Raw genomic sequence first — 22,802 nt, forward strand, 5'->3', positions numbered from 1 at the left:
CAGCCATGTTTCTGGATTAAAATTCCTCTACAAAGACGTTCATGTCGTTGGTTTACTTATTTTTAAAAATCAGGGTCTGTGGCAGAGTGGTTGCATGGAGGAGGCAAAAAGGAATGAGGTGAAAGTGGAGGCTCTTCTGTGTCTGTGTGTGGAAAAGCCGTGGAGAAAGGAGATTGAGATTGAGGAGTCCTGTGGGAAGTTGACAAAGGGAAGACCAAGGAGAGAGGGAGAATAAAACCAACCCAGTGGAGGGACAGAGTTGATAAGAAAGAGAAGAGAAAGGGGGAGAAGATATGGTGGTTGAAAACCCCAAGAGTTTGGAGAAGACGGTGGAAGGACTCGTACTTACCAATAGTGACCTGGAGTTGGTTTCCTGAGATTGGCGGAGTTATTGTGGGCTTGTGGCCAAGCTTGGTGACACTAGAGATGACAGGAAGGACTTGATTTCTAACAACTGAGAAGACATGGGAAGGGTTCTTCCTAGTTGCCCCCAGCAAAGCTTCCGGCCGGGAGAGAGGAAGCAGTCCTCCCATTCCTGACTCCCCAAGCTAGGCTTTCAGGCTGCCATCTGCCAGGCACCTTTGGGGATCTTGGGCTACAGCCAACTCTTTGTTTTTCTATGGAATACGCGTGGAGGTAGAAGTGAGGAAGGGCTAGAGAGCGGGAGCCTGAGGCTGCAGCTACTGACAGTGCAGCTCCCAGGCATTTTGTCCCTGGTCGAAGGAGACTTTGTGTTGGTGTTGTAGAGGGAGGGGAATGCCTGAGAGTATTTCTCCTTTCCTCACCCACCGGGTCAGCTGAAGGCTATCAGCTAATCAGGCCCGGCTTGCTGTTTTTCAGTATGAGCATCATTGGCAGCTCCTTGCTATTGGGGATTTCACTCTGCTGACCATCTTCCAATAACAGCGCATGGGAGAGGAACAAGAGGGAGAAAAAACGCGCATGGAGAATGGAGAAAGTAAGCCTCTGCGTCTCAGAAAAGATGGGTGTGGTCACATATGTCTGTAATCCCAGCTCTTTGGAAGTGGAGACACAAAGATGAGGAATGCAGGGTCATTTTTAGTTAAATAGGGAGTTTAAGGCTAGCCTGGACTACACGAAGCTCAATCTCAAAAAAAATAAAATAAAATAAAATAACCTCAGCAGGAGGCCTGACAGGTCAGATAAGGAAAATGGAAGTCCCTGGGAGCAGGGAAGTTACACAGGTTTGAATGAAGAACAACTTAGTTAATTTTGCTTTTGGCAGTGAGAAAGGTCGGAACCCAGGGTTTTCACTAGTAGAGACCCAGTTACTTTCCCTGTGATACTTAGAGACTAGTTCAGGAGAATGACTGACATGCATGCAATTTGACACCAGCCCAAATGTCCCAGGGCAGACTTGTGTTCAAGAGCAATACTACCCCCATTAGAAATTGGACAGGGATGTTCCACTGGGCTACATGGGGTCTCCATAAGATAAAACCCCCATCAACAGCAGACCAGCTGACAGTGGCCTGGCACTAATGATGGTGACACTGAGAGCTTCCTAACGTTATTTTTGCAGACCGGAAGTCCCGGGGCCAACCGTAACACGAAGAATCTGAAGGCATAATATCACCCAAATCACCAGAGCTTGAAGGAATCTTCAAGATCTTCAAGACAAAATTGCACTACTTCCTCCTCAGTCTCTGTGGTGCTTTCTGCAGATGACATAGTGTACTATATCTTATAGTCAATTGTCTGAAGAAATAAGATACTTTATCCACTATTGCATCCTTAAAACATGACATGTAGCATGAAGTAGGTTCCATGCATGTAATGATTTGAGTGGAAATGGCCCCCATAGGATGTGTGGCCTTGTTGGAGTAGGTGTAGCCTTGTAGGAGGAAGTGTTGTCACCAGGGGTGGGCTTTGAGGCCTCAGATGCTCAAGCCAGGTTTCACTGTCATCCTGCTGTCTGCTAATATGGATGTAGAACTCTCAGCTACCTCGGCAGCACCATGTCTGCCTACAAACAACCATGCTTCCTGCTGTGATGACAACAGACTGAACTTCTGAACTGTAAACCAGTCCCTAGTAAATGTTTCTCTTTATAAGAGTTGCTGGGGCCATGGTGTCTCTTCACAGCAACAGAAACCCTAACTAAGACAGGGCATATTTGTGTTTGCTGTGTTCCATCTTACCCTTCCCACATTTTGTCAGTAAGGGGAAAAAAATCCAAAATATGCCAAGCAATTAACTTGCTCAGGCTAAGGATATGCTGGCTATGGGTTCAGCTTAGCCTACCAAGACACCAAGGCTTTCCAATAGTATCCACCTAGTTGAAGGAAAATCATGTCTAATATATAGTTAATATGTCCTATGCAGGACCATTCTGGAAGCTTCATTTTGGGAATACCTTAAAAGCAAAAGAAACTTGGAGAAGTGTGCATCTAAGGAGATCAAGTCCCTCAAAGATGCTTGACGTGAGAAGTAGAGTGCATCGGCTTCTGCTTTCCCCTCTGTGCCTTAAGAAGTGTCCCCAAGGTCTCCCCAAGGCAAGTAACATGGTCTTGGAACTTTCTCGCCTTAAGAAAGGCTAGGTGCTAGGTGAGTGGCTGAGTTGTATATTAGAGTCTAGCAAGAGAAAACCTTTGTCTTTCATGTAACAGTCTGGCCTTTGCTCAGAAACAAAAGACAAAATGGAATCCCACAGCTTTCATCAACAAGTCTTCTCAGACCACTGGTACCTGCACATGTTCTTGCAGGGAAGCATATGAATCACAGACCAAAAAAAAAAGTGGGGGTAGGGGGGAAAATCCATTCTGAACCTCAAATGGTTGCCCTCCATCTACAAGAATCCAATGTCAGTGAATAGCAGATCAAAACCATTTCTAAATTTTCATATGTACCAAACACATGTATATTTGCTTATCTTATCCTGATCCCCTAAACAACATAATAGAGCAACTATTTATATCCTATTATGTAGATAATTTATTATTAATTCATATGATTATTAATACAGTGGTTATTCCTTACCTGCTATTATAGAAATAAAAGACACAGACACCTGTTAGATTTTTTTTATATGCCTTAAAACAGTGGGGCTGGGCAGACTCTAACCCCCTAAACTATTTTCTCTATTTCCCAGCCAAAATCCCCATAAATAAATACTTGCTTATTCTTCTCATCTGGGCTGCTTCTCCCCATCACGCCAATCCTCAGAGCAAGCTCCTCCTGGCCACATGCTTCTAGTTCATGCTTCTAATCCCTGGTGACCCGCTCCTCCCTTCTCCTTCCTCTCTCCTCTCTCATCACGGTCCTTCTGTGACCCCAAACCCATGAGCCTTAGCTCTGCCTGCTTCCCTTCTGTCCAGTCTAGGCTGTAGGCAACTTTATTTAGCCAACCAGGCATAGTTGTATGTGTGGGGTTGAGTGGGAGCGGTTTACACAGCATCATATGGTATACATGAGAATGTGCTCCTTTGGGGTGTAACCAGATCTTGGGGGGAGGCAATAATTAACATTTGAATACATAGCACCAGACCAACCCCCAACAATATTAGCATTTATATTGTATTGGACATTATAGTTATCTCGAGGTCACACACACGAAGATATAGGTGGTTTATGTGCAAATGCTGGGCTATCTTCTGTAAGGCATTTGAGTATCTGTAGATTCTAGTATTCATGAGGGGTCCTGGAAGCATTCTCCTTCAGACACTGAGGAAGAACTACAGCAGCATGCTAAGGGCCCTGAGAAATCCCCACATAGGGAACTAGCTGGACTTTGTTCAACTCAGTATTGCACAAAATTATGTTACCAAGGAACAGTTTGTTCCTTGTCACACTTAGGACAATGGCTCTCAGACTACGTGTTCACAGGGCACTTTCAAATTCTGGAATGTGTGTACAGGTCCACTGTGTGTCAGAGCTCAACAGCACGGTCGGAACTATTTACTCAGTGCCCTCCAGTCCTAGTTGAAAGTCAATGTGAACTGGACTTCACCCTCAATCATACTTTCTTTTTATAAATTCCCAAAGCCAAGTTGCCACTTATTCCAGAAAAATCTCTTCCTTGGAACATGCTGGCAGGACATATTTCACAGCTGCCAACTGATCCCGTTCTGCACGACATCACACCTGCCACTCAGATCTGTGTGCCTGGACCAGGCATTGGTGCAATGCTATAGTCTTACAGCTAAATCAACACTACACTCAATACACATACAAAAAAAAAAAAACCACACATCTGTCAGCACATCTGGACCTGGAACTGAGGTTCCAAGAAGAAAGCTAGAAAGAATGGCAAGTGTCAAGGTTGTCTCAGAGCTGCCACTTGCTTCTCCATGGAGGACCAGGTTCGGGGACAATGCAGAGCTGCTGGACCCTAGGAAGCCAATACAAATTTCTTTCAAAACCCAAGAAATAACATAAACACCACCCTCTTCAATTATTTAGACAGCAACTTCCATAGAAAAGGCAAGGCATTGGTTGACCTGCCCTGTTGTTTTCTGAGTTCCTTTATTGGGCCACACACTAAAAGCTGCCCGTGTATAATGTATCCAACTTGGTAAGTCTGGAAATGAGCATACACCTGTAAAACATTCTCCCCACCTGTGCCGTTCAATGATCTGCATTGGCCCTGCCACTCCCAGCTGCAAAGCCTCCTCTCATTTGATGATTTGTATGTGTGTACAATGTAAACAACTGACATAACAAACTACACCATTTGCAAATGAGTTTATCTATAATACAGTGCCCTTCCTTGTAGTCACATTACTGGTCCCTACGGTCGTTTATTATCTATTACCAAGCTGCTATATGCTACCACACACACACACAGCCACACACCCCTGCACCCACCAACCACTGCTGGGTCCTTTGTTAGTCTCCTCCATAGGTTCTTCCTTTGCCTCCATCCATTTTTTCTTCTGTGACTGGGTGTTATGGAACATACTTCCTCATGCTTGCAAACATGCAGAGAGGAACTGTTTCTAAAACCTAAAAGGCCTATACAAATGCAGGGAATATTTTGCTCACTGCTTAGGAATTTCTCACTGACCAAATCTAACATAGCAGGAAAGTTATTGTACTGTCTGCTTCTATGTGGTCAACTATTCTAGGTAGAAATTGGTGGTACCGTATAGTATTTGTCTTTGCATTGCTAGCATATTTCATTTTTGCCATCATAGAACCCTCTAGGTTTACCCATGATATCTCAAGAATATCTCAAAAATATTCTTTTTTAAAAGATTGAGTAAGACTGTGTATGTGTGTGTGTGAGAGAGAGAGAGAGGGAGGGGGGAGAGACAGACAGACAGACAGACAGACAGACAGACAGACAGACAAATTATTACAGCCATCAGGGATGGATACTATTGTAAATAATGCTACAATGAACATAAGAGAGTACCCATGTCTGTTTGAGATGCCAATCTTTATTCTTTTTGGATCTTGTGATGGTTGGTCCTAACATCAACTTGCCACAAATTAGAATCACCTGAGTATGTAGTCCCACTTGAAGACCTGTCTTTGGTGCCTTCTTGATGTGAAAGAACACAGCCCAGTGTGTGCTTCTTCTCTGGGTAGTAGCCAAGATAAAAGAGGCGTGGCAGAAGGAAGAATACTCACCCTTTGTTCAGTTGGCCTTCCGTCTCACCGTTGAGTTTGTTTACCCTGTTGCTGTGGCTGCTGATTCCTTTGCTGATATTAGAACCAGCGTTTCCAGGTTTCCATCCTTGACTGAGGACCAGAGACTTTCCAGGAAACTCCCCGCTGTGTGTCCACCACCAGGTTGGAACTGCTGAGGAACTGAGAAAATACCAGGTTCTCAGCCTCTCAGATGTGACCCAACTGTTGTAACTGTTTTGAAGTAAACTGATATAATAAATAATTGTTTAATAAATAATATAAATATATATATATATATATATATATTACGCACACACGTGCACACATACACACACACAAACATATATCCCTCTAGAGAACCTGCCTAACTAATATAGACACATACCCAGATTAGGATTGCTGGATCAGATAGTATTTTCTTCATACTGTTATCTCTATGGACTGCAGCAATCTACTCCATCAACAGTAAAAAAGGTTGTTAGCATACTGTAGTTTTTTTCTTCTTATTTCTGGGGATTTTGTTATCTTTGTTTTGGTTTTCTGAGACTGGCTCTTACTCTGCATCGTGTGAGCCAGGCTTTCTTCAGTCTTGTAGATATCCTGCTACCTCAGTGCCCCCAAGTGCTGGGAATTGCATACATGAGACTCCAGGCCTGACCTCATCCGAGTTTTCATGCAAGTTTCTTTAATGATCCATAGTATTGAGCACATTTCATGTATTTACTGATGACTGTGCTTCTTTTGCCTATACTTTCATTGGGTTATTTGAGGATTATTATTATTATTATTATTATTATTTATTATTATAAAGGTGCCCCTTATATATATTTGATGTTAAGCTTTTGTCCAATATGTGGTTTGTCCGCTCCCTCTCTCTCCTTTATTTATTTGTTGTTGTTGTTGTTTGTTTGTTTGTTTGTTTGTTTTTTGAGACAGGGTCTCTCTGTGTTAGTTAGCCTTGGCTTTCCTGGACTCGCTTTGTAGACCAAGCTGGCCTCGAACTCACAGCGATCCACCTGTCTCTGTCTCCCGAGTGCTGGGACCTCTCTCTCCTTTAATGAGATCTCATGTAACCTAGGCTGGCCTCAAACTATAGCCAAGTTTGCCTTTAACTCCTGAACCTTCTGCTCCAGCTCCGACATTCTACAGGAGCGCATAACCAAGCCCTTTCATTTTGCAGGCTCTTTCTCACTTGACGGCTGTCTTCTGTGTGGAACTGTTTGATATAAACGGCTCTCTTAACTAGTTTGTTCTGGTTGCCCGTGCTTTCGATGTCTTATCTAATGACTTATTGTCAAAGCATTTGTTATTTGGGGTTTTTCTTTTCAGGGAAATAAGGTAATTTAATCAATGTTCAACGGGGAAATTATGATGTATTGAAACATATGAGACAAGAGCAAAGATGCCTGTGTTCTTGTTCCAGCTCCCACTAGATGAGGCTCAGTATTCTCAGTTTAAACCCCAATTTGGGGGCTGGAGAGATAGCTCAGTGGTTAAGAGCGCCACCTGCTCTTCCAGAGGTCCTGAGTTCAATTCTCAGCAACCACATGGTGGCTCACAACCATCTATAATATAATCTGATGCCCTCTTCTGCAGATAAAATACTCATATGCAATAAATAAAATAAATAAATCTTTGAAAAAAATAAAAAATTTAAAAATATCCCAATTTGGGGTACTAACATCTAGAACTTTTCAAATGACAATGTTATTCTGATTTCTAATATATACAAAATCGATACACTAGAAAATAAATGAAAGAACTGCTGTATGATAAAACTTCCTGGGGAGATGCACCACACAGGTCTACTTACCCCAAATTGGCAACCCTCAACAGACCCAAGTACAGACATCACCAAAGTCTGACTCAGTGAACCAGTGAGTTTCCTTGTGGTTATCTACAGGGGACTATGGGTGAGAGATTACATACAAGAGCAGAAATGACCCAAAGGCGGCTGCATTACCAAGGCCCACCTCAGCCAGCATGGTGACAGCTCACAAAAGCTAGGAAACCTACAGGCAGCTCAGCAGGTTGGAGAGTGTCCTTTCCAAGTAACTCTGGTCTAAACCTCTTCCAGGCAGTTGGCATGCTTTCAGTTTGTTTCCAGGTAGCTAGTCTGGACTCAGAGTCTTTGTGGCTTGGCTTGTGTGAGAATGTTCTTTACAGACAGCAATTAGACCCATCCCTGGTCTGGCTTGTCTGAGGGTAACTGTCAGCATCTTTATTGCCTAGTAGGGGGCCTAGTTAATCTGGTCAGTTTTAGGGACTTCCTGAAACTATTTTGAGTTCTTTTCCTCCCTACTCCAATAGCTTCCCTGCAGGGTGGGCTGTTTCAGTCTTGGAGGAAACTGTTACACAATGCAAACAACTAAAATATCTGTTAATTATTTACTTTTGCTATTTATTAGAAATAAGTAACCCTATGTGAGACCTGAGTCTATGCATTTTGTATCTGTAGTCTATTTAGACTAAATGTAGCGTGAACTAAATGTTATCACTTTGTTTGGTAGATAAAAATATCAAGGCTCAAGAAGGACAAAATTGATGGTAAGTAATAGAGCTGGGACTCGGATCTAGCTGCCAAATTGTTCATTCACTATGCCACAGCTTTTCAAAAACACTAAACTTTAAAGTTTTGAGGCAGATGCTGATATGTATAGCTTTTAAGGTATGAAATGTGTATGAGTGTGAGAACAAAATCACAAATACTTAAAGGGCAAGGTTTCCAAAAGAGAGCTAATATAACAAACTAAGCTGTCTAGTCAGGGCAGATTGAATGCCCCAGCAGCAGATGGGGCAGGTCTCAGAGAGTAAATTGGCGCAGCAAGGCTCCAGATCTGTGTTCCGTTCCGGAAGTACTGAGGTAAGTTGCAGGGTCAGCACCAGAGGAAGGAAGCTGGAAGGCATCCAGAGAACGACCTCAGGAGCTTGAAAACAGAAACTTGGGACCTTTGTACCTCAGATTACTAGGAAGCCTAGAGGTCACCCACCAACTTCCCACCCACAACAGGCACGCCCTCTATAGCACCCTCGTGGGCACTTACCCAGCCTATGCCCGAGCATTGCCGAGACTGAGTATGTTTTGCTTGTTAGGCAGCAAATCTACTGCTAGATACCCAACGACAGACAGCATATAGCTTTACTCCTCTCAAAGAGACAAAAATGTGCCTTATCACTAGTGATTGCTACAAGGTTCTGTCTACAAAGAACCCAAAAACATTCGCCCCCCCCCCCTTTTCCTATGACAGACTACAGAAATTCAAAGATATACTGAGTCTTTCTCTATCAAAACAAAGACCCAGGCTCCTGTAATTTTCCTCATGGGACAGTATTATCCCATTACCCACCTCTCATTCACTGGCTACCCTGTTAGCATTATTCAACTGGCCAGGCCTACAGCTTACTAATACTGATGTCTTTTATGAGCTCATGGCCCATCATACAGTGGTAGAAACAAGATGACTGCTTAAATTGAACTGAATGAGGAAACTGCAGAAGGAAATCATAGCTAGTTCGAGAGTCTTGACAGTTGATAGCATCACTTAGACATCGTCTAGACCCATTCCCTCACCTGGACCCTTGATCCAGGCTCTCTTTGACAGAAGCTAGTTTTCTTCCCATGGTACAGTTGGGTTATGGTGTCACTGAGACATTCCCCAGATTTGATAAAGTTGTGGTCAACATAATGATCTGAGTGCCTAGACATGCCCACAGTAGTACCAGAGAGACTGGAAAGAAAAATGAGTGAGCAGAGGAGCTCATTGTATAGTTTCTGTGTACCAAGTTTACAAGTGTGTTCCCTATGTTACCTTACCTAGACCTTACAAGGCATGATAAAATTAGCAATATATCCCATTTTTCAGATATAGTAATTGAGAATCTGAGAAGCTAAGATACACGCCCAGAGGTTCATGTGTTCTTAGCTGGTAAAGATGGTATCATAAGGATGTTAACCTCATCAATTAGTTAACCCATTGATGACATTGCCACTGAATAGACTTTTAGGACATGGAATATGGCTGGAGGAAGTAGGTCACTAAGAGCACATCTTTGAAGGATGCCTCTGTCACTTCTTCCCACTTTCTTCTCCAGGGCCACCATAAGGTGAGATGCTTAACTCAACCTCATGATCCCCACCATAATGTTCTTTCTCACCACAACCTAAAAGCAAATGGACTCAGCGCACCATGGAATGAAGCCACCGTGATGAAGAGGTATTACAGGCATTTTGTCACAGCACCAAACAGTTGACTAACACAGCTAGTAAGTATGAAAACTGTCATCATTCAAACCCAGATTTGTCTTTTGACTTCATCATACTACTTCCTGCAGTAGGTTGGAGGAAGAGAAGGAAAAGTAGACAGCAAGCACATAGGAAAATAAGGTGGGGAGGGTGGGATATAAGGCGGCTCCGTAAGTGGTAAAATGCTCTGCTAAAGGGGCCTGTGAGAGAGAAGGGTCCATTCTAGACCAGCTCTACTGATGGACCTAGCTGTTTGGTGCTCCCTTTTCCATCCCGGACTTTTTCCAAGACCTGGCACCTTTTCCCTGTGCCAGGCTTTAAACATTGGAAGATGTCTTTCAAACACTAAGAAATACACTGTCTTGCTTCAGCCCCAAATCAGGCCATGAGGGTTTTGTAAGGCATGCGTCCTACACTCAGCTTTGGGTTTAACGCCTGGTTTCAAAGAAATCCTGGCTGGAATACAACATTCCCTACACTTGGACCCTGAACCACCGAAGCCACTTTAGATAGAATAAGGAGACAGTGTCCGCATCAGGCCTGTGCTTTCCAGCATGTGCTTTTCCACATGGGCAGAGAAGTCTTACTAAAAGGGCAAGGCAAATTTCATCACTCCATCTGCTCATATTTGAGACTGCCCTGCTTCACACTTAGTCTGTAATTTAATCCAATTCTTTGCATGCACCGCCCCGCGTTTTACCTTCCCCTGGGATCTTCGCTATTCAGCGCCTCAATCCCTCTAGCCTCAGAGTCTACCCAGAATCCATGCTTTCCTCCTACTCCCTAGACAAATTCTTCTTCTTCTTCTTCTTCTTCTTCTTCTTCTTCTTCTTCTTCTTCTTCTTCTTCTTCTTCTTCTTAAGTCTCCATCAAGAGCCACCAACAGCCCTAAGTCAGTGCATGCCACCTTGGTTAAAGTCCCCAAAACCCCTCCCTCCCTATACAACACAATTTTACCCATTTATTTATTTACTCAAAAACTCCCTGGCCAAGTCTGAGTTCAACAAAGGAATGGTTGTATATGATATGCTCTCCCTGGGACCACAGTTAGCCTGGAAGAATATCTGAGGGTTCTGTAAGCCTTTTCCAGCCTGCTGCTCTCTCTAGCTAGCTTAAGCTGGACCTCAGTCCCACAAACCATAAAATAAGGGAGCAGGGCTAGGTAACCTCCAGTGACTCCCATGCGTCTAATGTTCTAGGCTAAGCTACTTAAGAACACATACAGTGTAACTTCTGCCTTCAGCAAAATACTTTTAAAGCAGTATCACCCCAAAGGAAGACCCTGGGAATAAAACTCCCTCCCATGGTGTAGGCCGTGTTTACAAAACAAACCAAAGAAATCATCATAAATCATTCCGAGTGGAGCTGCCTGGGTTGAGGCAACAAGACAAAAATACCTCTGGGCATAGCGCCTCTCGGGCCCCTACCCAAGCTTAGAAGGAACAAGGCCAGCAAGCCCCATGCAGCTAGAGTCTCTCACCAAAATGTCCCAGCCTCGCTGGGACCCTTAGTGCAAACGGATTTCTAGCCCTCATACTTTTAATTCCTCCTTGGACCTTCTTCCTCTTTGCTGGTGGCGTGGAAAGAGGAAATGACCCACACAGACATGGACTTAGTTCTTAGTTGGCTGTTTCCTGAGATGCATGTGGACCTCTGGGAATGTTTCTTTTGTTCTGATCTTTATTCTAGTCTCCCCACTATAGGAGTAGAGCATGTACTCCAAAGTGCTGAGGAAATACACACACACACACACACACACACACACACACACACACACACACACACGGACACTCCTCAAAACTTTAAAGGCCCCTATAGTTTTGAGAATTACTTCAGGTCATTGTTTTCAACTTGCTCACTGGCAAGCCCTTACTCTCTAAGGTTACATCTCTAAGGGATGGACACCCTGAAGCTTTGGTGGCTTTATTACATGTATATTTATTTAGTTTATATGCATAGTGGTTATTTTTTGTTAACTTGACACAAGCCTGGGCCATCTGGGAAGATGGAACTTCTTCTGAGAAAACACCTCCATTAGATTGCCCTGTGGCCTGGTCAGTAGGGCATTTTCTTGCCTAAAGATTAATGTAGATTGACCGGATGGCTGTGGGCTGGTCCACCATCCCTGGGAAGGTGGGCCTTGGGTGTATGGAAAGCAATCTGAGCAATCCATGGACAGAAAACCAGCAGACCATGTCTGTGTCAGTCCCTGACATCAGGCTTCTGCCTTGAATCCCTGGCCTGACTTTCTTCATTGATCGACTATGGCATGAAACTGTAAACTGAATAAATCCTTTTCTCCTCAAGTTGCTTTTGGTCATAGTGTGTATTGCAGCAATAAAAAACAAATTAGTTGGCGGGACAGAGAAAGAGAGAGAAAGAGAGAGAGAGAGAGAGAGAGAGAGAGAGAGAGAGAGAGAGAGAGAGAGAGAGAGAAATTGGGCGAGTCAGTTATCTTCTCCCAAGAGATCAAACTCAGGTCATCAGGCTTGGTTGCACATACCTTAACACACTGAGCCATCTCACCAGCCTGAGTTTCAGTATTCTGTCTCCTGCTAGGGCACTGAAAACCTTGGCACCCAAGTCAGAGAACCTCAGACATTTGAGTATGTGGTAATTGAATCCGCCTAGCCTGGTTCCACCTTCCTTCAAAGAGGTTAAGTCAGCCCATATCATCCCCGAGGCAGGACCAGAGAGACCTTCACTCTAGAGTAGACCCAAGAGCTGCTAAAGGACAGGAAATTCATGACTATGTGGCCTTATGATACAGTGGCTCTAAGGACTCAGATTTTGTGTTTTGTTTTTACATAGGTATCGGTTTAGATTCCTTTACCCGCTTGAAAAGTCCCATTTCCTCTTGGAGTGGACCAATTTCAATTTAGGATAACAATGACAGAATATAAAGCGTTTATCTGTGTAGATGTCCCATGTCAGGCATTGTATTAGTTACCTTTCTAGAGCTGTGATAAAACACCATAGCAGAACCATTACAGAAGAAAGAATTTATCAGGGCTTTTGGACCCAGAGAGGCAAGTGTCCATGATGACAGAGCAGAGGCTTGGCAGCTGGAGTTGAGAGTTGAGAGTTTACATCTTGGACTGCAAGCAGTAAAACAGAGAGGGGGTAATTAGAAATGGTGTGAGTCTTTTAAACCCTCAAAGCCCACCTCCAGTGACACACTTCCCCCGCCCAGGCCACACCTCCTAATCCTCCACAAATAGCACCAATATCTGGGGATAAAGTATTCAAACATCTGGATCCATGGAAGATGTTTTCATTTAAGCCACCGTAAGCATGTGAAACCCTTCATGTTGCTGCTGTTACTATAGCTCGTCACTGCTGTGTTTTTATCTCAGGGTTAGCAGATATCTCTCCCATTCTTAGCCAATCCCATGAGTTCCTTCCATTCATATCCCCTTCTGTCTGCCTTTACCCAACTCCCATGTTCCTCTTTCTCTAGCAACTCCCAGACAAATACTCTCAAATTAACCTTCGGATTGCTCTGTCTTACTTAGTATCAATTCAGAGCATACCTCCGGAAGCAAAAGATTTGTACAAAAAAAAAAAAAAGCCTCTTGATTTAAAAGTATTAGAAGCTCAAGAGCCATTGCAGAGACTCTAGATAGGCAGGCCATATGGAACAGGAAGTGGATGCCTGGGTTATTTGGAATGGAGATTTTTTTTTAGCCTTGACTTTGATTCTTACACGAAATTGACATTGCAGTATTTAGCGTTTAGATTTTGAGTACTTCTAGCCTTAGAACAAAAACATCAGCTTGTATTTGTAATCCTAGGAGGAAAAAAAACCGCTTTACTAATTTTTACAGAAGCCCAATATATACAACACTTAATAGAGTGCTAAATATAGATGTTGATAAAAAAAAATAGGGCAGGCTGTTGCCTGATGATCTCTTGCCCTGCCCACCTTCCCTGGGGCAGCCTAGGAGCTCCAGTCCATGTGCACCCACAGGGCTTCTTTGCGTCCCAGTTTCATCTGCAGAAAAAGGTGATAATTAGTCCTACCCCATGGGGCTAGCTGTAAGAACTAACTGAGTTAGCATGGCTGAATCCCTTGGCACCATGCCTACTGTTATTACTTGCAGCCCTCAGTGAGGTGTCTCGCAGCTAGAACTCCAATCACACAGAGGCACCATGGAACGCTCACATGTGGAGACTGTGCGATGCCTTTATCGTCCCCTGCCCCACTCGTGCCAGCTGTGATAATTTCTCATCAGACAGGCAAATTCTCTGTATTGAAAGTGTATGCCTTGTGAAGCAACGCCTCTGGAACTCTTTGATTCGGTTGGCTTAGACAGACCTCTCTGGCTTCCAATTCTCTGTGCTGGAACTGGGGCTGGCAAGGCAAACAGATGCGCATCAATGATGCTAGGACCCATACATTCAATTCTTCCAACTAATATTTACTGCATACCTACTGTGAGCCAGACAGCATGCCGAGGACATGGTAACAGTTAAGAAACACCAGGCTCAGCCCTGGGGAGCTTGTCCTCTTGGGTATTGGATAGGATCCAATACAGTAACTATAGAGAAAGAAAGAGCCACGGGAGCTGGGGTTGGGAGATGGAATGGTAACCAGAACGCAGGACATAAGATACAATGTTTTCAGAGCCAGCTTTCAAAGAGAAGTGAGTTTGTCACCAGAGGCACGACGGGGATTAAGGGAATAGTGTGTACAGACGTATTTATCTAAGGGATTCCAAAGACACTGCTCTTTGCTTCTATTAATTTGCTCCTGTGGGAACATACACTACCCTTTTGGGAACCAACATTTTCTTAAATAAGCTCTTTTATAAACAATTATTATAGGAACATTTGGCATGGGCACATGACTGATGTTAGCATTAATCGTCTCTTCATGATTAATAGGCCAGAGTCTTGTTCTGCAGGACTATTGCTTTCTGGGAAGCGCATTTGAGAAAAAAAAACAAAAAACTTTATTTAGGAAACATCGAACTCGACTTTCAATTCTCAGTAAAGACTAGAAACTGAACAAATCCCGAGCCGACTGGCTGAGCGTCTGTCTCTCTAAAGCACTTTCCTTTTTCCTGAAGCAGAGGCCCCGACAGCCGCTGCAGAGCTAAGAGGACAACGTGAGATGTGACCTGCAGACCTAGCATGTACAGGAAGCACTTCTATTTATATTAATAACTTCCTGACTTTGTTCCTTTCTTTTCCTTGCCCCGAGGCATAATAAAATGAGAGTCCTTGGGTCATTTGCATGGTTCCTGTCTGTTTTGTTTGAAGATGGAAAAACAAACACCTAGCAGTGGCTTTACAGTACTCTGGGAACCACAGTGTCACCAAGGACCCTCTGTTGAACAATCTGTCTGCAAAGTCCATTCAGACAAACGGCCTTCCCAGACTGCCCTGAAACCCCCCAAGTGAGCCACTGTCACCCCTGTCTCCTTCCAGACAGCTTCCTCTACCCTGAGACATGCAAGAACTTGAAGTGTATTCTGATAGGCTCCCTGTGGACCCCCGGCTCCACCCTTCTTCCCACTTGCCCCGCCTCTTTCCTCTCCACCTATCCAAAGCAATTGTTCCCATCCCCACTGATTTTCTGCATCTGAATTCAAATAATTGCCCGCAATGGCTTTACGCCGGTTAAAATCTATATGCAGCGGGGAATTCTTTACCTATTAAAAAAGACCATGAGAGGGGTTGGAAAGATGGCTCAGCGGTTGAGGGCAAGTTGCTGCTCTTCTAGAGGACCTGAGTTCAGTGCCAACACCCATGTCAGGTAGCTCACAACTGCCCATACGCTCAGCTCTAGGGTATCTGAGGGCATCTTCTGGATTCCATGGGCACCTGCATTCACACATGCACAAACTCACACATAAATAACATAATAAAAAATAAATAAATAAAAGATTTTAAAGAAGACCATAAGAACTAATGCCCATAGGAAATATAGAATGACCCATGAGGATATTTTTGGTATGAAAGGTAACTTTAATATTATATTTAATTTTAAGAATGTCTACATTATTTGTGGTGATAGATGTCCAAAAGGGTACTTCCTGGTTTTCCTATTACCCTCATTTTCTCTTTCCTCTGTCTTTCCCTCTCTTCTCCTTCCCCTGCCTCTCTTCCTCCCCCTCTTTCTCTCTTGCCCCCTTCCTCCCGGATCCTTCACTCACCCCCATCCCCTCCCCACCTCTCCCTTCCCTTACCCAGCCCTTCTGCCTTGCCCCTCCTTGCAGCTGCTCCAGCTTCGAGCCGTGGGAGTTTGCTCCCACACTCAGTTACTGCTTCTACCAAAGCCAGCATCTGACAGACGTGAGCCGATGCCAGCCAGGCTCTTGACTTCAGGGTCCTTCTAGATGCTGAATTTACATTTGTCCTGCTACTGGCCATCATTTTTGAAGACTGTAAGAGATCTAAAGTCCCTGAGGACTAGGAAAGGATAAATGTTCTACTAACCATCTCTGCTAAAAGGAGAGAAAACTTGACTGCAGGCATGGTAAGCCGCTCTTTTAGTATCTGGGCAGCTCTCCATTGCATTCTCTCATGGTCTTCGTGTACCAGGACCCAGCGCAGCCCGAGTTCCTCCAATCCTTCCTTTGCCCCTCGTTTCTTTCACAGTCTGAATTTGGCATCGCACCCTGACACTTACTGACTTTCTGTCTCCCGTGCTGGGCTCTGAGTGCATACAGAACACAGACTGGACCCCGCCACACAGGACCAGCGAGCCCAGGATTTGGATTCAGCCGGAAGCAGGACTCACTTCTGTGTTGGCCGCTTTGCTTTTGTGATTTTACGGCGCTGTGCTTTCTCCGTGTCCATCTGCCGATTCGCCAATTTAACAAAATACCCACTGAGCACTTGCTGTGTTCCAAGTACTGAGGAGGAGTGGGAGGTGGAGAGCTGACACACACAGCTGACAACTGAAGTCACAAGAAAGCAACCGAGAACCAATGAGATGCCGAATCCTATGAGGACAACACTCAGGCACGCAGATGAGTGACACCGAGGCGAAGAAGTCAGAGCGGCCCAAGTCCACAGAGGATTTCTCTTCAGCAGTATTTCTCACCCTCAGCACCACTGCCATGTTAGGACCAGTGTTACTTGTTGGGGGTGGGGGTGGGCAGCTGCCCTCTGTGTTGCATGTTCAACAGCATCCCCAGTCTGAACCCCACCCACGCCCACTGTGACAACCAAAATGTCCGCAAATATTGTTAATGTTCTCTGGAAGAGTGTGAGTAAGAAACAGGATCGCCCCAGGTAAAAACTAGTACCTTATAGTTGCCATACTTGAGGCTGTGTCTCTCCATTGCCACTTACTTCCGGTGGTGACTCTGACTAGGAAACCAGAGTTCCTGACCTTCAGCTTCCTCCTGCTGTAGAGGGAATCATCAGCAATGCCTTGTGGTGTGTTTAGGAGGAAGAGATAAAGTAACCAGACCACAGTAAGCTCATCCATTGTCACCGAGCTGCTTTGCTGAAAGGCTACTGGCCCCCTGGTGACAGAAAGGACCTGAAAGTCATATATACACCTTTTGCTGCCCTCACAAAAGACTCCTTCAAACTTGTTCAACCTCTGAAGTTTAAAAATAAAAATAAAAATAATAGTCTTAAGAAATATCTACCACAGAATAACCAAAGGGAACAAGAAGTACCAATAAACAGCTGTGGCTCTGACTTGGGCCCAAAGAGTCCTAATCTAGTCAATGTTACCATCAGAATACAAGCCAGCTTTTAATGGAGAAGGAGGCATCCTTTCTCTGCAAGCTCCGAGAAGCATAGGAAAGCTTATCCCCCATGGGGAGTGGCTGACGAAAGATGCTATTGCCATCATCTTCCTCTTCGCGCCTGAACAATTGAAGGGGCCTTTCCTTTTCCTGTTTGGCTGGTTTGAAGGCCCATTTCTCTTTGCTGTATTAGATCTTACCTCCCCGTAGCCTTTGAGGCCCAGCCAATGACTGAAGGATGTTCATGCTTGACTTTCCACATCAGTCTGGGGGGAGAAGGGTAGAACACTTTGCTTCTTTGGGTCTTCCTAAACATCATAGAGGACTAGTTTCTATACCTGGACTTAAAGGGGTTGGCAGTGGCATCGGGGGCCCCCTTGTTTGCCTTTCTTCCTGCCCATCTCTCTACTTTACAACTCTCAAGTCTTAAAGATCTGATAGTCCCGGACTCACTTATCTTTATAGATCTCTGAGTAATTCCTCCCTGGAATAGATATAAAACAAACTCAGAAGGGTGTCTGCCATGCTGGCTTCCTTCCTTAATAAATTATTTCCAGTGCCTTTTGAGATCTTGCTTGCCCCTGTGGCTGGAACACCTGCGTGGGTTTCCCCTCTGCTTCCAAATCCTGTGTTGAGTATTTTTTTGGCCAGGGAAGATAAGCTTTGATTTAATACATTTTTTAAGTTATTTCCTGAAAGAGTATATGCATGTATGAGATTCTATTCTGGGTACCCTGGAGGCGGCAACACCAGACAACACACAGGTGTCTGGTAGTGCCCACACAACGTACACAAAAGCATCTATTAAATGTGAATTGGAGATGGACATGTCCCAGGAGGCCAGGTGAAAGGACAGCCACCTGCAAAACACCTGACAAATACTAGGATCTTACGAGATACTCTAGGTGCATAGGTGAGCAAGCTATAACCCTGTGGACGTGCTGAGACCACATGCAGGCAGCAGAGTTCTGTTCTCAGAGGACTTGATGTCACTTGACAAGGTACAAAGATTGTTCTGCTGATGCCGAGGGGAGTATCTGCCCAGCCCAGGGCAACTGGACATGGCTAAAATGCCAAGAACGTAGACGGTGGTGGAGGAGGACAGAACAGATGAGCGGGGGCTGAAAGCAGAGGGCCTGCATGTGGGACGCAGAGAGGAGCTACCCAGCTGTGGAGTGTTCCATATCTGGCATCTGTAGAGATCTGCCTGGTCTTTCCTGGATCCCTGTAGAGACTGGCACATATGACATTACAAATGGCTAGGCCACACTGACCTCTACAATGACAGTAAGGTCCTACCAGGTTGAGAGTCCGTCAGTCATTCTTGGTCTTCTCCTTCCTTCCGGTCCTGTGTCCTCACTCTTCCTTCCATAGGAACTAAGCACTACAAACACCCTACAGCCCCAGCCCTATTTCTGTGTCTATTTCCAATCCTGCCTATCCCGGCCCCAGAGACCACGCTGCAGACTAGACTCTGTTCTGCCTCCCACATGGTTCAATCATCTTCCTTCACAGCACAGCCACTCCTGAGGTAGTGTGCCCAGATTCTAACAGTCTTCAGTACCTTAGAAGCTTCCCAGGTGGTGGACTGAACAGCCCCTAGAGAACTGGATAAAACCGCTTCTGTTTCTCTTCCCTCCCTCTGCTGCTGTTACGGGGGAACCTTTCTTCAGCTTGCATATGTTTCTACACAGAAGAAATTCATCAGGGTTCATTGGGAAAATACTTGGGTTTTTTTTTTCCACAATAGTCCTCCTCAGAGGAGGAAGAGGCCTTATCTGATTGGTCAATTTAGGAGAAGATATTCTAGACTTCTATTCTCTAAGAATGGGCTGCCAGGACAAAGGGGCCACTTCCTGGTCTATGCTCCAGGACATGCTGACCAATTCTGACCTGTTGCCTTCCAGGACTGGATTAGATGCAAGCCATTTGGCTCCCCACTTCAATCGGGAATTCTGTGGACATGTTGACCCTCAACTGACTCTCTCCTGTTAGTGCTGAATTTGGCCAGGGAGAAGAGATGTGACATCTCAGATCCTCTGAAATACTCCAACAGCTTAAAAAGCCATAACATACCAACTCTCAGTACTCAAAAACACCAGTAATTTCTGTTAAATAAATAAATGGTCAAGTAAAGGCATGTTGCTTTGCCTAAAAGACATAAACCCACCAACAGGAATTATATCTATATAATTTTATACAGTAATATTTTTCACTCAAACTCATGATCAGACAATATACAGAAGCTTTAGGCATGGATCTGTGCTTTAAATCTTATGAAAATATACTGACATAGTGGTGAGCCACAGTGATTTTATGCAAAGGAGAAGCCAAGGAACTTAACCTCTGAACATCTTACATTAGGGGCTTAGCTGAATATTTCGAGTGTGATGGCTATAAGACTTCTAAAAGCACTAACAAGACACTTTCCTCTTATGTAGGTTAAGTTGGAAGTTAACAAAGTGCTTGGACACTGTAGCTTAGGGAACCAGAGACCTTGTCACTGGCCTGATGTACCAATAAACTGCCTTAAGCAGCCACATTTCAGCCATTTTAACTCTGCACTTCAGTATCGCCATCCAGCACTAGGCAGCTATCACTAAAAGTCCTAGGAGGCCTGTCCTAGCTTGCTTTCTCTTGTTGTGATAAAGACAGTGACCAAAAGCAGCTTGAGGGGTGGGGGGAGAGGGTTTATTTTTACCTTATGATTTACAGTCCAACTTAAGAGAAGTTAGGGTAGGAATTCAAGGGAAGAGCATGGAGACAGGAACTGAAACTGAGGCCACGGAAGAGTGCTGCCCACTGGCTTGCTCCCTATGGCTTGTTCAGCTTGCTTTTCTTACACCGCACAGACCACCTGCCAAGGGTCTGGGCCTTTCCCACATCTGTCATTAATCAAGAAAATACTCCCCAGACTTGCCTGGGAGCATCTGGTAGATGCAGTTCTTCCGTTGATGTTTTCTCTTCCCACACGATTTTTAGCTTGTGTCAAGTAGACAAAAAGCTAACAAGCACACGGACTAAGCGTGCTATCTTTCCATATCATTTATGTAAGTATTGTGTCCTGAAAGTGGGATAAGCACTTTTCATTGTTTTCATGCTTCACCTTCCATCAAAAGGTGCTACAATTACCCACATTTAAGAGTCAGGACCATGAGATACCAAGAGCTTAAGTCATTTTTCCAGGTTTCTACACCTGGTAAAGTTGAGTTAGAGCTTGAATGCAGATATTCAAACCCGACCTTCCTGATCCATGCTTTTAGCCATTTCCATGCCTGAAAGTGATGGGATAGAGTGAAAAGAGTACTGAACATTAAATGCATCCCTAGCTCTGCTCTCAGATGAGCTATGAACATTCTCTGGGCCCATGTGTGTACAGGAGAGATTACCACCCAGAGGTATCTATGCCCTATGACTGTGAGCTTATACATGTTGAAGGAGAAATAGGATGTCAATCAACTGGTCTCAAGATAGGAAAAGTAGCTTGGATTATCCATGTGGCCTCATGTAATCTCAAGAATCCTCCAAACCAGAAGAAGAAGTAGCTATAAGCGAGGGGGAGGGGAGGGGTGCTACAAGGATTCTACCCACAATGCTGCCTTCAAAAATGGAAATGTGGCCTTGAGCCTGGAATCCTGGCAGCCTCTACAAGTGCCAACATCCTGAGTTTAGTCCATTGAGATCTATGGCTTATAGACATGCAACATGTTCGTGCATTTACAAGCCATCAGTTGGCACCAATATGTTACCGCAGCAACAGCAGACTAATACACCAGACACACGGTTGTAAAATAGGAATTGGGATAAAAGTTCACTGTGTGGCTTTTTTACTCTATAATAACATATAATTCCTTCTAATGCATGGGATGGAACAGAGAAATAAATGATGAATTATTTGCCCTGGAATACACCCAGGCACACAGCCAGGTTCTCCATGCATGCCCTATCCTTGTTTCCATAACCCTCAGCTCCGGCCAATAGCCCCTCTTCTTGTCTCCTCTTCCTAGTGGTTTGGTGCCAAAACCAGACTGTAGAGCTTTGAGCCCAACAACTCAACCTCTGTAAAGCTGCCTTTTTATGCTGCTTGGCAGACAGTGCTCCAATGCACTTGTTTATTTTAAAACAATAAGAAATTGTTTGAAAATAGGAAGCACCAATAACAAGTGTCAATGTCCCCTCCTCTATTTCTCCTCCTCGTCCCCCTCTGCTACCTCACGTGTTCTCACTGCATTATAAAAGTTCTTGAATCAGAATCTTCCCCAAGTAACACACAAACCTTTACTGTCTAAACAGTAGTCTCATATCACATTTGGGGAGCCATGGAACCTTAAGAGACTCTAGAGGATGCTGGTGATTGGCAAAAGGCCATGACCTGGAATCAAGATGTTTGGGTGTCCTCTAAATGGGCCAAAAGCATTACACAACCCTTTTGCTTCCCCACCCCCACCCCCAAGTCTTAAGATGAACACCCAGGACTTCATGGATGGCACAAGTATATGAAGTTTCTGAACAGAGCAGGACAGGAAATGTGAGAACAGCTTGGGCCAGAGATCAACGGGCTTGAAGGTCTCTGCAGAGTGGTTGCTGTAGTCTTTGGCACCAATACAACAGCTAATTAGCACTCAGATTTTTTATATGGCTTCTCTACTTTGGCCATAAATGCACCTCCCCTCTTTGCCATACCTTACTTTGAGTTTTCCTTTATATAACTTTTTGCTTCGGGAGATTTTTTTTAAAATGAATTTTTGCAGTGACTAAGAGTGACTAAAATGTCTGGATGTGGATTAGACTCCTGGGTTGGCCGTCTAAAACTCATCCCGCCCCCTCCTTTCTGTCTGGGTACATGGAAAGATCACGCATCCCTGTGTCTTTTCTGCTCTACACACTGCCTTGAGTCGGGTGGTTCTTGGTGATGGTTCTGGTGGGTGCACTGTGGGAAGAACTGAAGTGTGTCCCCTCCTGGGCCAGAGTACCTAATAACCACTAAACATCTTTCCAGTGCTTCTTCCAACAACAAGGCCTTCCAGGGGATGGATGATGCTCAAGGACTTCCTTCTAGCCTGCATCACTGAGCTGTGAGAAGAGGTGCCCACCAGCTGTTTCCTGACATATGGTTCTCAGACCAGCAACACAGCATTAGTGGGGAAACAGTCTTTGCATTTCCGTGGGACCCAGAGAATCAGAAGCTGTTTTCTTCCATCCTCAAAACTATATAAATGTCACAAAACCAGAGAGAGGGTTTACAGGATTCA

The 22,802-nt window shown here is 44.5% G+C and overlaps 1 long non-coding RNA gene across 2 annotated transcripts; it reads left to right on the forward strand.

Annotated features, from left to right (window-relative positions):
- Positions 1 to 831: 831 nt before the first annotated feature.
- On the forward strand, positions 832 to 18,226 carry LOC311595963. 2 transcript variants are annotated; one of them, XR_014778632.1, is made up of 5 exons: positions 832 to 958; positions 1,544 to 2,516; positions 8,106 to 8,142; positions 9,688 to 9,858; positions 16,037 to 18,226. It is a non-coding gene; the product is annotated as an uncharacterized lncRNA (long non-coding RNA). The 2 variants fall into 2 exon arrangements; XR_014778633.1 differs by having other exon boundaries at positions 2,347 to 2,516.
- Positions 18,227 to 22,802: the final 4,576 nt, after the last annotated feature.

The sequence above is a fragment of the Acomys minous genome (genome assembly GCF_964271855.1).
Source record: "Acomys minous genome assembly, chromosome: 4".
Classification (NCBI taxonomy): Eukaryota; Metazoa; Chordata; class Mammalia; order Rodentia; family Muridae; genus Acomys; species Acomys minous.